The following is an 11462-nucleotide window of genomic DNA, read 5'->3' as shown; positions in this document are numbered from 1 at the left end:
TAGAAGGGTGCATGATCGCTATCCATCTACATTGTCACTGCCTGAATTTGCAAAACTAGTTGCACAAAAAAATGGTATAAGATTCCCGTAAAAACCTTACAGAACCTCAATTTATCCATACTGAGACAAATGGAAGCTGTTTTGAATGCAACTGTTATCCTACACTGTATTTGTCACGGTGGTGTGTTGTGTTTTTGGTGTTTTATAATTTTTGCCTACCAGTTGTATGTTAACTTTGGTGATACCTGTGACAGGGCTAAGAAACATTGCTGTGTCATCTTATGTTACATTTGATGAGCACATTATGTTAAATGCTGACTTTGGCAGTTGCTAACATGTGTGAGAATTACTTAATCATAAAACCTGTAACTCATGGTAACACATTTTATGCACACAAGAATGGAGCAACTGGTAGGAGACTATACTGGAGCGGATAAATTTGGGTTCTGGAGAAATGTAGGAATATGAGAGCAACACTGGCTCTGTGACTTATCCTTGAAGGTAGAGGTAAGAAAGGCACAGTTAGGTTAAGAAAAAGCTTTTGCCAATATTGTCTGCATACACTCTTTGGAATTCTGATCTTATCACGAATAAAATTCTGGAAGTCACATCATATCTACAACTCGAACAAAAACCAGACATAAAAGGAGGACAGTAACTGAATATGTAGTGAGACTGGGATGTACGCCGTACTCCAAGTTATTCCATCTTACACTAAGCAAGTAGTAAAGAAAGCCAACGAGAAATTTAATTTTTGGATAAAACAAGGGACAAATTCAATAAATTAAAATTAAGTGACCAGAACTAAGAACATGAAAGTTCACTGATGATGTTGTGATTTTGTAAGAGATATCAAAGAGTTTGGAAGATTAAATTACCATAGAAGACAACATCTAGAAAAGATTTTATAAGATGAACGTCAACAGATGTGAAACAAGGATAAATTGAGTGTGGTTGAATTAAGTCAGCTGATGCTGAGGGAATTAGAATAGGACCAAGATGCAAAAAGTAGTAGATAACTTTTGCTATTTGAGCAGCATAATAACTGATAACAAAAGAAGATGAGAGGATATAAAGTGCAGACATATAATAGCAGCAAAATCACTCATGAAAAATAAAAATATGTTAACGTTTCAAAAGATCAGATTTCACAAGATCATATCTTCTACACGAATGAAGGTGGAAACTTACGGCAACTTTTAACTTGTTTCCAGACCAACTTATAATTTAGCAAGGTTTTGTCTTCTACATGTGTGTGCATAAAATCTCTGAATACTTTTTAAAATTATATTTATTTATGAAACTTTTTATTACTACCAAAAATATTCCATGTGCTCTCCACCAGAAGCATGACAAGATAATAGTCGTACTTGTCCCATAGTTTTGCAAGCAAGTCTGGAGTTCCAGCATTCAATGCTGTTGCTAGGCAGTGTCGCAGTTCATCCAAAGTCATTGGAAGCAAAGGTACATAGTTGGAGTGTTACAAAATCCCCCACAAAAATAAATATTACACCGTGCGATCAGGAGATCTTGGAAGTCAAAGGCACAATGTGATAACTATATGCCGTAGCTGCACTAAACTGATTCTGTTGAGATGAAGAATGCAAAACACCTTCTGCTGCTGTTATATTGCCATCTCAAGTCACATAATGAAAGAGCAAGCATGTGATCTAGGTGCACCAGGAGGAACCCTACAGCAATCACAGCACCAACTGTCTCCGCAATATCCTTTCTTCCAGGAGTGCTAGTTCTGCAAGGTTCGCAGGAGAGCGTCTGCACAGTTTGGAAGGTAGGAGACGAGGTACTGGCAGAAGTAAACCTGTGAGGACGGGTGTGAGTCGTGCTTCGGTAGCTCAGTTGGGTAGAGCACTTGCCCGCGAAAGGCAAAGGTCCCGAGTTCGAGTCTCGGTCCGGCACACATTTTTAATCTGCCAGGCAGTTTCAAGATGACAACTGATAAATAAGTTTTATCTTTGACAAGGTCCATCAGTGATTATCACAACTCCGGCCACATCCCTTATTCTACAGTATATATCGAGACAATACAGCAGACCGATGGGGCCTTAATTTGTTTGGTAATTTACCTAATTTTTCACTTGGGTTGTTACAAAGTAGAAAATTGTCAGTCAACACTTTAGGCCAGATTCAGCACCTATTGTGGTCGCTAGATGAGTTACAGGAACAAGGTGGAAACTGTGGATTGACAGGACAACACTTTTATAAGTTGCTATATCCAAAGCACGCAGCGCAGTTAATGTGTTCTGATAATACAGCTAGAATAGCACAGTGTAGCCTCAGTGAATTTGGGGGCTATTTGTGTAAGAAACTGATACCTTCTCTGTAGATACTGCAGGAATTAGTGCAAAGGGACTACTGGTGGGTATAAGAAAAGAGGGAGCTGTTAGCATGGTACATGTGGGATATTAGACACATAGTAAAGGCATTATATTTACCACAGAGTGAAGCAGAGGTTGAAGGGATAAGTCCAGAGGATAGGTGTTGGTTGTTGTTTGTGGAAAGGCCAACTCATTCATGGATTTACAAGGCAGACACGTGTGTACACGATCCATTACACAGATATGAATCTGAAAGATATCATGTGAGACAAAAAGGAAACTCCATCTGATACGTAGGGACACCTTTGATACTAGCGATATAGCTCATTACAAAAATTACTGCAAAATACTGAAGAAGGTTATCCAGAAATCTAAACACCTGCATTATGAGAAGAAGATAAATAAAAACAACATGGCATATAGTTAAGTCAGAGACAGGTAGGACCAGAAATGAGGAGGAACAAATAGCTCTAAAAATAAAGGAAACCCTGGTAACAAACGCATGTTGTGTTGCAAAACAATTAAACAAGTATTTTGCTTCTGTTACTGATAGCATGGGGTTGTCAGGTTCGGTAAATAATGCACTGGAATATCAGAGACCAGTGCACACAAGCAATCTCAGTAAAATGGCATTGACACTTACTTCACCCAAAGAAACAGAATCCACCATAAAGTCCTTGAAATCAAATCCTTCTAGTGGTTATGATAACATATCAACAAAGTTAATAAAAAAGTGTTCATGTGAGCTTAGTCATATCTGAAGTTATTTGTGTAATCAATCACTTGTCACAGGAACATTCCCAGACTGGTTTAAATATGCTGAAGTTATACCTCTCCACAAGAAAGGGGACAAAGAAATGCCATCAAATTACCAACCAATCTCACTTTTGCCAACTTTTTCAAAAATCTTTGAAAATGTTATGTTCAAGCGTCTACTTAAGCATCTTAGTGAAAATAACATACTGTCAAAGTCACAGTTTGGGTTTCTTAAGGGTTCTGACATTGAGAAAGCTATTTACACTTACAGCGAAAATGTCCTTCATTCATTGGACGACAAATTAGAGGCAATTGGCATATTCAGTGACCTGTCAAAGGCATTTGACTGTGTGAATCACAGCATACTTTTAAGTAAACTAAAATACACTCCTGGAAATGGAAAAAAGAACACATTGACACCGGTGTGTCAGACCCACCATACTTGCTCCGGACACTGCGAGAGGGCTGTACAAGCAATGATCACACGCACGGCACAGCGGACACACCAGGAACCGCGGTGTTGGCCGTCGAATGATGCTAGCTGCGCAGCATTTGTGCACCGCCGCCGTCAGTGTCAGCCAGTTTGCCGTGGCATACGGAGCTCCATCGCAGTCTTTAACACTGGTAGCATGCCGCGACAGCGTGGACGTGAACTGTATGTGCAGTTGACGGACTTTGAGCGAGGGCGTATAGTGGGCATGCGGGAGGCTGGGTGGACGTACCGCCGAATTGCTCAACACGTGGGACGTGAGGTCTCCACAGTACATCGATGTTGTCGCCAGTGGTCGGCGGAAGGTGCACGTGCCCGTCGACCTGGGACCGGACCGCAGCGACGCACGGATGCACGCCAAGACTGTAGGATACTACGCAGTGCCGTAGGGGACCGCACCGCCACTTCCCAGCAAATTAGGGACACTGTTGCTCCTGGGGTATCGGCGAGGACCATTCGCAACCTCCTCCATGAAGCTGGGCTACGGTCCCGCACACCGTTAGGCTGTCTTCCGCTCACGCCCCAACATCGTGCAGCCCGCCTCCAGTGGTGTCGCGACAGGCGTGAATGGAGGGACGAATGGAGACGTGTCGTCTTCAGCGATGAGAGTCGCTTCTGCCTTGGTGCCAATGATGGTCGTATGCGTGTTTGGCGCCGTGCAGGTGAGCGCCACAATCAGGACTGCATACGACCGAGGCACACAGGGCCAACACCCGGCATCATGGTGTGGGGAGCGATCTCCTACACTGGCCGTACACCACTGGTGATCGTCGAGGGGACACTGAATAGTGCACGGTACATCCAAACCGTCATCGAACCCATCGTTCTACCATTCCTAGACCGGCAAGGCAACTTGCTGTTCCAACAGGACAATGCACGTCCGCATGTATCCCGTGCCACCCAACGTGCTCTAGAAGGTGTAAGTCAACTACCCTGGCCAGCAAGATCTCCGGATCTGTCCCCCACTGAGCATGTTTGGGACTGGATGAAGCGTCGTCTCACGCGGTCTGCACGTCCAGCATGAACGCTGGTCCAACTGAGGCGCCAGGTGGAAATGGCATGGCAAGCCATTCCACAGGACTACATGCAGCATATCTACGATCGTCTCCATGGGAGAATAGCAGCCTGCATTGCTGCGAAAGGTGGATATACACTGTACTAGTGCCGACATTGTGCATGCTCTGTTGCCTGTGTCTATGTGCCTGTGGTTCCGTCAGTGTGATCATTTGATGTATCTGACCCCAGGAATGTGTCAATAAAGTTTCCCCTTCCTGGGACAATGAATTCACGGTGTTCTTATTTCAATTTCCAGAAGTGTATTATTGTGTCACTGGTAGTACTGCGAAGTGGTTTCAGCCATATCTTACTAACACAAAACAAAAAGTGTCATTATGTAACACTTCAGCAGTAGGCAACCAGACATCAACTGACTGGGAAGAAATTACATGTGGTGTTCCCCAAGGTAACGTACTAGGTCCACTACAGTTTCTTGTGTATATTAATGACCTGTCATCTGTTACATTACCAGATGCCAAGTTTGCCTTATTTTCAGATGGTACAAACATTGCAATAAATAGTAAATCAAATATAAATTTAGAAATGGCAGCTAATAAAATTTTTACTGACATTAATAAGTGGTTCATAGCCAATTCACTGTCATTAAACTTTGAAAAGACCCACTATATGCAGTTCAGAACTTCCTACAGATTTCCTTCTGGTGTGTGTATAAAATATGATGACATGGAAATAGGAGAAGTTGAGAGTGTATAATTCTTGGGATAATAAATTCAGTTGGGAGCAACATACTAACAAACTGCTAAAGTGCCTAAACAAGTCTGTGTTTGTAATGTGAATGATGTCAGACATGGGAGATATAAATATAAAAAAACTGGTATATTTTGCTTATTTTCACTCCATTATGTCATGTTGTTGTTGTGGTCTTCAGTCCTGAGACTGGTTTGATGCAGCTCTCCTGTGCCAGATTCTTCATCTCCCAGTACCTACTGCAGCCTACATCCTTCTGAATCTGGTTAGTGTATTCATCTCTTGGTCTCCCTCTATGATTTTTACCCTCCACGCTGCCCTCCAGTACTAAATTGGTGACCCCTTGATGCTTCAGAACATGTCCTATCAACCGATCCCTTCCTCAGGTCAAGTTGTGCCACAAACTCCTCTTCTCTCCAATTCTATTCAATACCTCCTCATTAGTTATGTGATCTATCCACCTAATCTTCAGCATTTCGAAAACTTCTATTCTCTTCTAGTCTAAACTATTTATCATCCATGTTTCACTTTCATACATGGCTACACTCCATACAAATACTTTCAGAAATAACTTCCTGACACTTAAATCTATACTCGATGTTAACAAATTTCTCTTCTTCAGAAATGCTTTCCTTGCCTTTGCCAGTCTACATCTTATATCCTCTCTACTTCGACCATCATCAGTTATTTTGCTCCTCGAATAGCAAAACTCCTTTACTACTTTAAGTGTCTCATTTCCTAATCTAATTCCCTCAGCATCACCCGACTTAATTCGACTACATTCCATTATCCTTGTTTTGCTTTTGTTGATGTTTATCTTATATCCTCCTTTCAAGACACTGTCCATTTCGTTCAACTGCTCTTCCAAGTCCTTTGCTGTCTCTGACAGAATTACAAAGTCATCAGTGAACCTCAAAGTTTTTATTTCTTCTCCGTGGATTTTAATACCTACTCTGAACTTTTGTTTTGTTTCCTTTACTGCTTGATCAATATACAGATTGAATAGCATTGGAGAGAGGCTACAACCCTGTCTCACTCCCTTCCCAACCACTGCTTCCCTTTCATGCCCCTCGACTCTTATAACTGCCATCTGGTTTCTGTAAAATTGTAAATAGCCTTTTGCTCCCTATATTTTACTCCTGCCACCTTCAGAATTTGAAAGAGAGTATTCCAGGCAACATTGTGAAAAGCTTTCTCTAAGTCTACAAATGCTAGAAATGTCGGTTTGCTTTTCCTTAATCTTTCTTATAAGATAAGTCAAAGGGTCTGTATTGCCTCACGTGTTCCAACATTTCTACAGAATCCAAACTGATCTTCCCTGAGGTCGTCTTCTACCAGTTTTTCCATTTGTCTGTAAAGAATTCACGTTAGTATTTTGCAGCCGTGGCTTATTAAACTGATAGTTCGGTAATTTTCACATCTGTCAACACCTGCTTTCTTTGGGATTGGAATTATTATATTCTTCTTGAAGTCTGAGGGAATTGCGCCTGTCTCGTACATCTTGCTCACCAGATGGTAGAGTTTTGTCAGGACTGGCTCTCCCAAGGCTGTCAGTAGTTCTAATGGAATGTCTGCTCCCGGGGCCTTGTTTCGACTTAGGTCTTTCAGTGCTCTGTCAAACACTTCACACAGTATCATATCTCCTATTTCATCTTCATCTGCCTCCTCTTCCATTTCCATAATATTGTCCTCAAGAACATCGCCCTGTATAGACTCTCTATATACTCCTTCCACCTTTTTGCTTTCCCTTCTTTGCTTAGAACTCTGTTTCCATCTGAGCTCTTGATATTCATGCAAGTGGTTCTCTTTTCTCCAAAGGTCTCTTTAATTTTCCTGTAGGTAGTATCTATCTTACCCCTCATGAGATAAGCTTCTACATCCTTACATTTGTCGTCTAGCCATCCCTGCTTAGCCATTTTGCACTTCCTGTCGATCTCATTTTTGAGACGTTTGTATTCCTTTTTGCCTTCTTCTCTTACTGCATTTTTGTATTTTCTCCTTTCATCAATTAAATTCAGTATATTTCTGTTACCCAAGGATTTCTACTAGCCCTCGTATTTTTACCTACTCTATCCTCTGCTGCCTTCACTATTTCATTATGTCATATGGTATCATATTTTGGGGTAACTGCACAAACAGAGAAAAAATTTTTAGAGTACAGAAGCATATAATAAGAGTAATGAGTAGTGTAAATCCAAGAATATCATGTCGAAAGCTATTCAAAGAACTGGGCATATTAACCACAGCTTCTCAGTATATTTATTCCTTAATGACGTTTGTTGTAAATAAGACATCAACTAACTGCTTAGTACACAGTAGCAATACTAGGAATAAGAACAATATACATAAAGATTTAAAATCACTTACTCTTGCCCAGAAAGGAGTCCAGTATTCAGCAAGGCATATTTTCAATAAGTTACCAGCAACCATTAAGAGTTTAGTTTCAGACAAGGCACAATTTAAACGTAATTTAAAAGAATTTTTGGTGGCCAACTTCTTCTATTCCATCCATGAGTTTCTCAACAAGTGCAGTAGACCATTTTAATGAAGTTTTATTATGCTTTAATTTTTGACAATAATTGGTTGCAACAGCCAAGTAACTAACTACCTACTGTGTGAATGATGGATGCATGGAAAGCAGATGTAGGTCTTAAGACCATAAATAGTAGAAGTTTAATTTTAAATCTTGTACATAATCTGACTGTTATTAACTGAGGATCACTGAAATGAATAATTTACTTTTAATTTTTGACAATACTTGGTTGTAATAGCCAAGAAACTAGCAAATGTCTGAATTATGGATTTAATGAAAGCAGATGTAAGTATTAAACCTGTAAATATTAGAAGTTTAAATTTAATTCATGTACATAGTTTTACTGTTTATTTACTGAGGATCTTTAAAATTAATGAAACTCAAGTTTTTCTAGTTACATTATTGTAATGTGTTGACATGTTCCACACCCAGAAGGATTCCCTCTTTTATGGGTCTATGGAATGAATAATTAATCTAATCTCATCTACTCTAAAGGCCGAGACCGGGATACAGGATTCAAAGGTGCCTATAGGAGGCAGACAGTGCTGCCTTACACATAACAGGATGCCATGTACACATTTTAGGTGTGGGAGTCCTGACCATTTCAAATGAGACTGTCCAGGCATCCAGCGAAAGAAAAGCGAGAATTCTGACTGATTAGAGGCCAGTAGTAGGAGCGAGGTTAAGGAGTAGACCCTTAGTGTGTAATAAGGCAGTGGCTCACAGTCAAACCTTCTAAGGTAAAGTTTGCACCATCACAGATGTAATTTTCAGCACACACAGTTTCTCCACAGGGTATTATTGTTGACCAAAGCTGCTTTAAGACTGTGCACAACTGTTTGCCACCTAAGAGTCCCAAGGCTATGGCAAGGTTCATTGGCATGATTAATTTTTTCCAAAAATTCACACTTAACTTTGCCCAGATTGCTAGTCCACTGAGTTAAATGAGAAAGAAAGGAAGGAAATTTGAATGGGATCCACAGAGGAGTGGAGTAGGGGGAGAGAGAAGGGTGGGGATTTCTCAGAATGGTGGATTATCTGCAGGAGGTGTCATAAAGCAATTAGCAGGACAAAAGGTTAAGAGAAGAAGAGGGGGAAGGGTCAGGGTTTTCTCAGGGTGAATTATACCCTGGATGTGTCTATATCAGGTGTAGCACCACTTCTTTTATTAGAACACTAGTCAAAGAGAAGACTGATAGGGTACACCCCTCTCAGTTTTCCAAGATTAGAAATTTTATATTCAGTTTACAGACTGGAAAGGTTGGCTGTATTGTTTGCTTTGCAGAAAATCCGTACATCCCGGGAGCACCATCCATTCGTTGTTGAAAGTGATAACTGTGCCCTTATTGGGTACGGGGACTACCAAGGTGGATGGGGTGTATTGCAAGAGAAGCAATTCGGATCTCTGCCTCCAGTTTAGAGTGTGTCATATAGGTGGAGGGTGTAAAGCTGTTGCTGACAAACATAATTTTATGTTCGGGAAAGGGGATATTGAATCATACAGTGAGCGGACATTTCAAGGAGGCAGTAAGCACAAAGCAGACTTCTTTGTGTCTATCCTCACCTATCTCCTGTGGTTGTTTACAGACAGTGCAGAACATCAGGATTCCAATGTTAGGTTACAAGAAATTAAAGAGATGATAAAGGGGGAGAAAAGGATAAGCCCTGCTGTTTAACTGTAAATGATTTGAGCTGTCCAGTCAGTTGAAGTAAACAGGACAAAATAGCTTCACCTCTCACCCCTGGAGTAGTATCTTTACTATGTAAATATTACCAAGAGTTGCCACTCAGTAGCCATTTAGAAATATTTAAAACACAACTTAAAATTCAGGAAAATTTTATATGGCAGATCACAGACAAGGGAATTACAGGGTGGTTATAGTTTTGCAAAGTCTGGGCAATGAGTAACCAAATGATGAGAACACGGCACAGAGTGACTGCTATCTTCTGAAATAGTAACGTCACCCACACAGATATTATACATAAATCATGTAGACAATCTTCTGCAGTAGCAAGTCGGGAATAGGTTCATATTAATTTGTGTGGATATCTTTACCTGCTTTTGCTGATTATTTCCGAGCTGTGATATGACTGCACCTGGCACTATAAATTGCTTAAAGTCCTTGTTTGGTACCCTTGGGCAGTTGTAATATTTAGTCTCTGATAATGCTGCATCATTCAAGTCGAGACTGTTTCAGGGTTCCTGTTTTGAAAGGGGGACTGCACATACTGCTCCAATGCCTTGCTGTCCTAACCCATCACTTGAGGAATGACTCAACTGCAATTTGTGTTCTGCCCACATAGCACACCAATATGAAGACCTTTCCTGGTGGGTCTATTCACTTCAATGGTTAGCTTTTGCCTTCAACATGATGGTACAGGAGTCTCAGAAACAGATCCCGCTAGCCTTATGTTCACATGTAAGCCCAACATGTCACTAGAAAATTTGTGATAAATCAACCAACTGTTAACTGAGAAAAGTGATACAATGCTGATCTGAGACTACTGGAAGAGGACAAGAGCTAATTTGAAGAGCAAGAAGCCCAGAATTATAACAAGGGGAGATGTCCTACTCACCTCAAACAGGATGACAGAGTCTGGGTGCAGAGCTTTCAGGCAGTTAGTAAAGCGAAAAATAAAATAATGATGAAGTTGTTGCCCAGATTGAAGGTGATGGTACAACTCTTCCTGTTTGCAACTCCAGTCACCCTTCGCATCAAAAACCCACATTGTAACTGAATTTTTTTTGGGTATATTTATCCCAAGTTAAACCCAATACTAATGATGTAAGAAAACGTAATAAGTGATGTTTATGAATTTGAGCCTGTTTAAAGAAGGGGAGCAACTGTTTTGATAGCCAATGTTCTGTAATAGTGGTCAATGAACTGGTGCAACTGTGAGCAAATATTCATCTCCTATGTATATTATGTATGTACATTACAAACTGTACTTTTAAGCAAGGCATGGGTAGATCTTCACTACCTCTACTCCTGCTATCTTCCAATTTATCCTTAATTGGAGATGTAACAACACTAAAGAAAAGGACCTTTAGCAATTTAATTTAACTGTAGTATCCCGTGCAGTGGTGGCACTAATATTGTCTTCTCAAGTTCACTCACTAGGAAGCTCCTACCTCATCTAGACATTTTGGGGACGGGAGTATGTGCTGTGATTGACACAAGCACCATTCTGTAGCTGCCAGCTGCGCAAGTTTTTAATTTTGCAGTGGCCACACAGAGTGACATCTGGCCATGAGAGTGCTTGACTGGCAGACAGAATGATTGCTGTGGCTGAACTGATGGGACACTGACACTGGACAAGCAACCAGGCTGCTGATATAGAGCAAAAGCTTTACCCTGGATGATTTTGGAAGTCTTGCCGAATGTGATGGGACCAACCTATGTGGCCACGTCAACAGGCATCTTAATGTAACTCCCAGCTACTCAAGAGGATATCTGAAGAGTTTCTGTAGAACGAGGTGGTGAAGGCAATCTCTCAGTTTGCGTATCTGTAAAATGACTGATCAAATTTGAATGTTAAATTGTTTCTCTGTTTTATATTGGTGCCAACGGCAGTTTTAATG

This window comes from Schistocerca piceifrons, chromosome 9 (assembly GCF_021461385.2).
Source record: "Schistocerca piceifrons isolate TAMUIC-IGC-003096 chromosome 9, iqSchPice1.1, whole genome shotgun sequence".
In the NCBI taxonomy this organism is placed as follows: Eukaryota; Metazoa; Arthropoda; class Insecta; order Orthoptera; family Acrididae; genus Schistocerca; species Schistocerca piceifrons.
Note: the sequence above shows the minus strand (reverse complement) of the source record.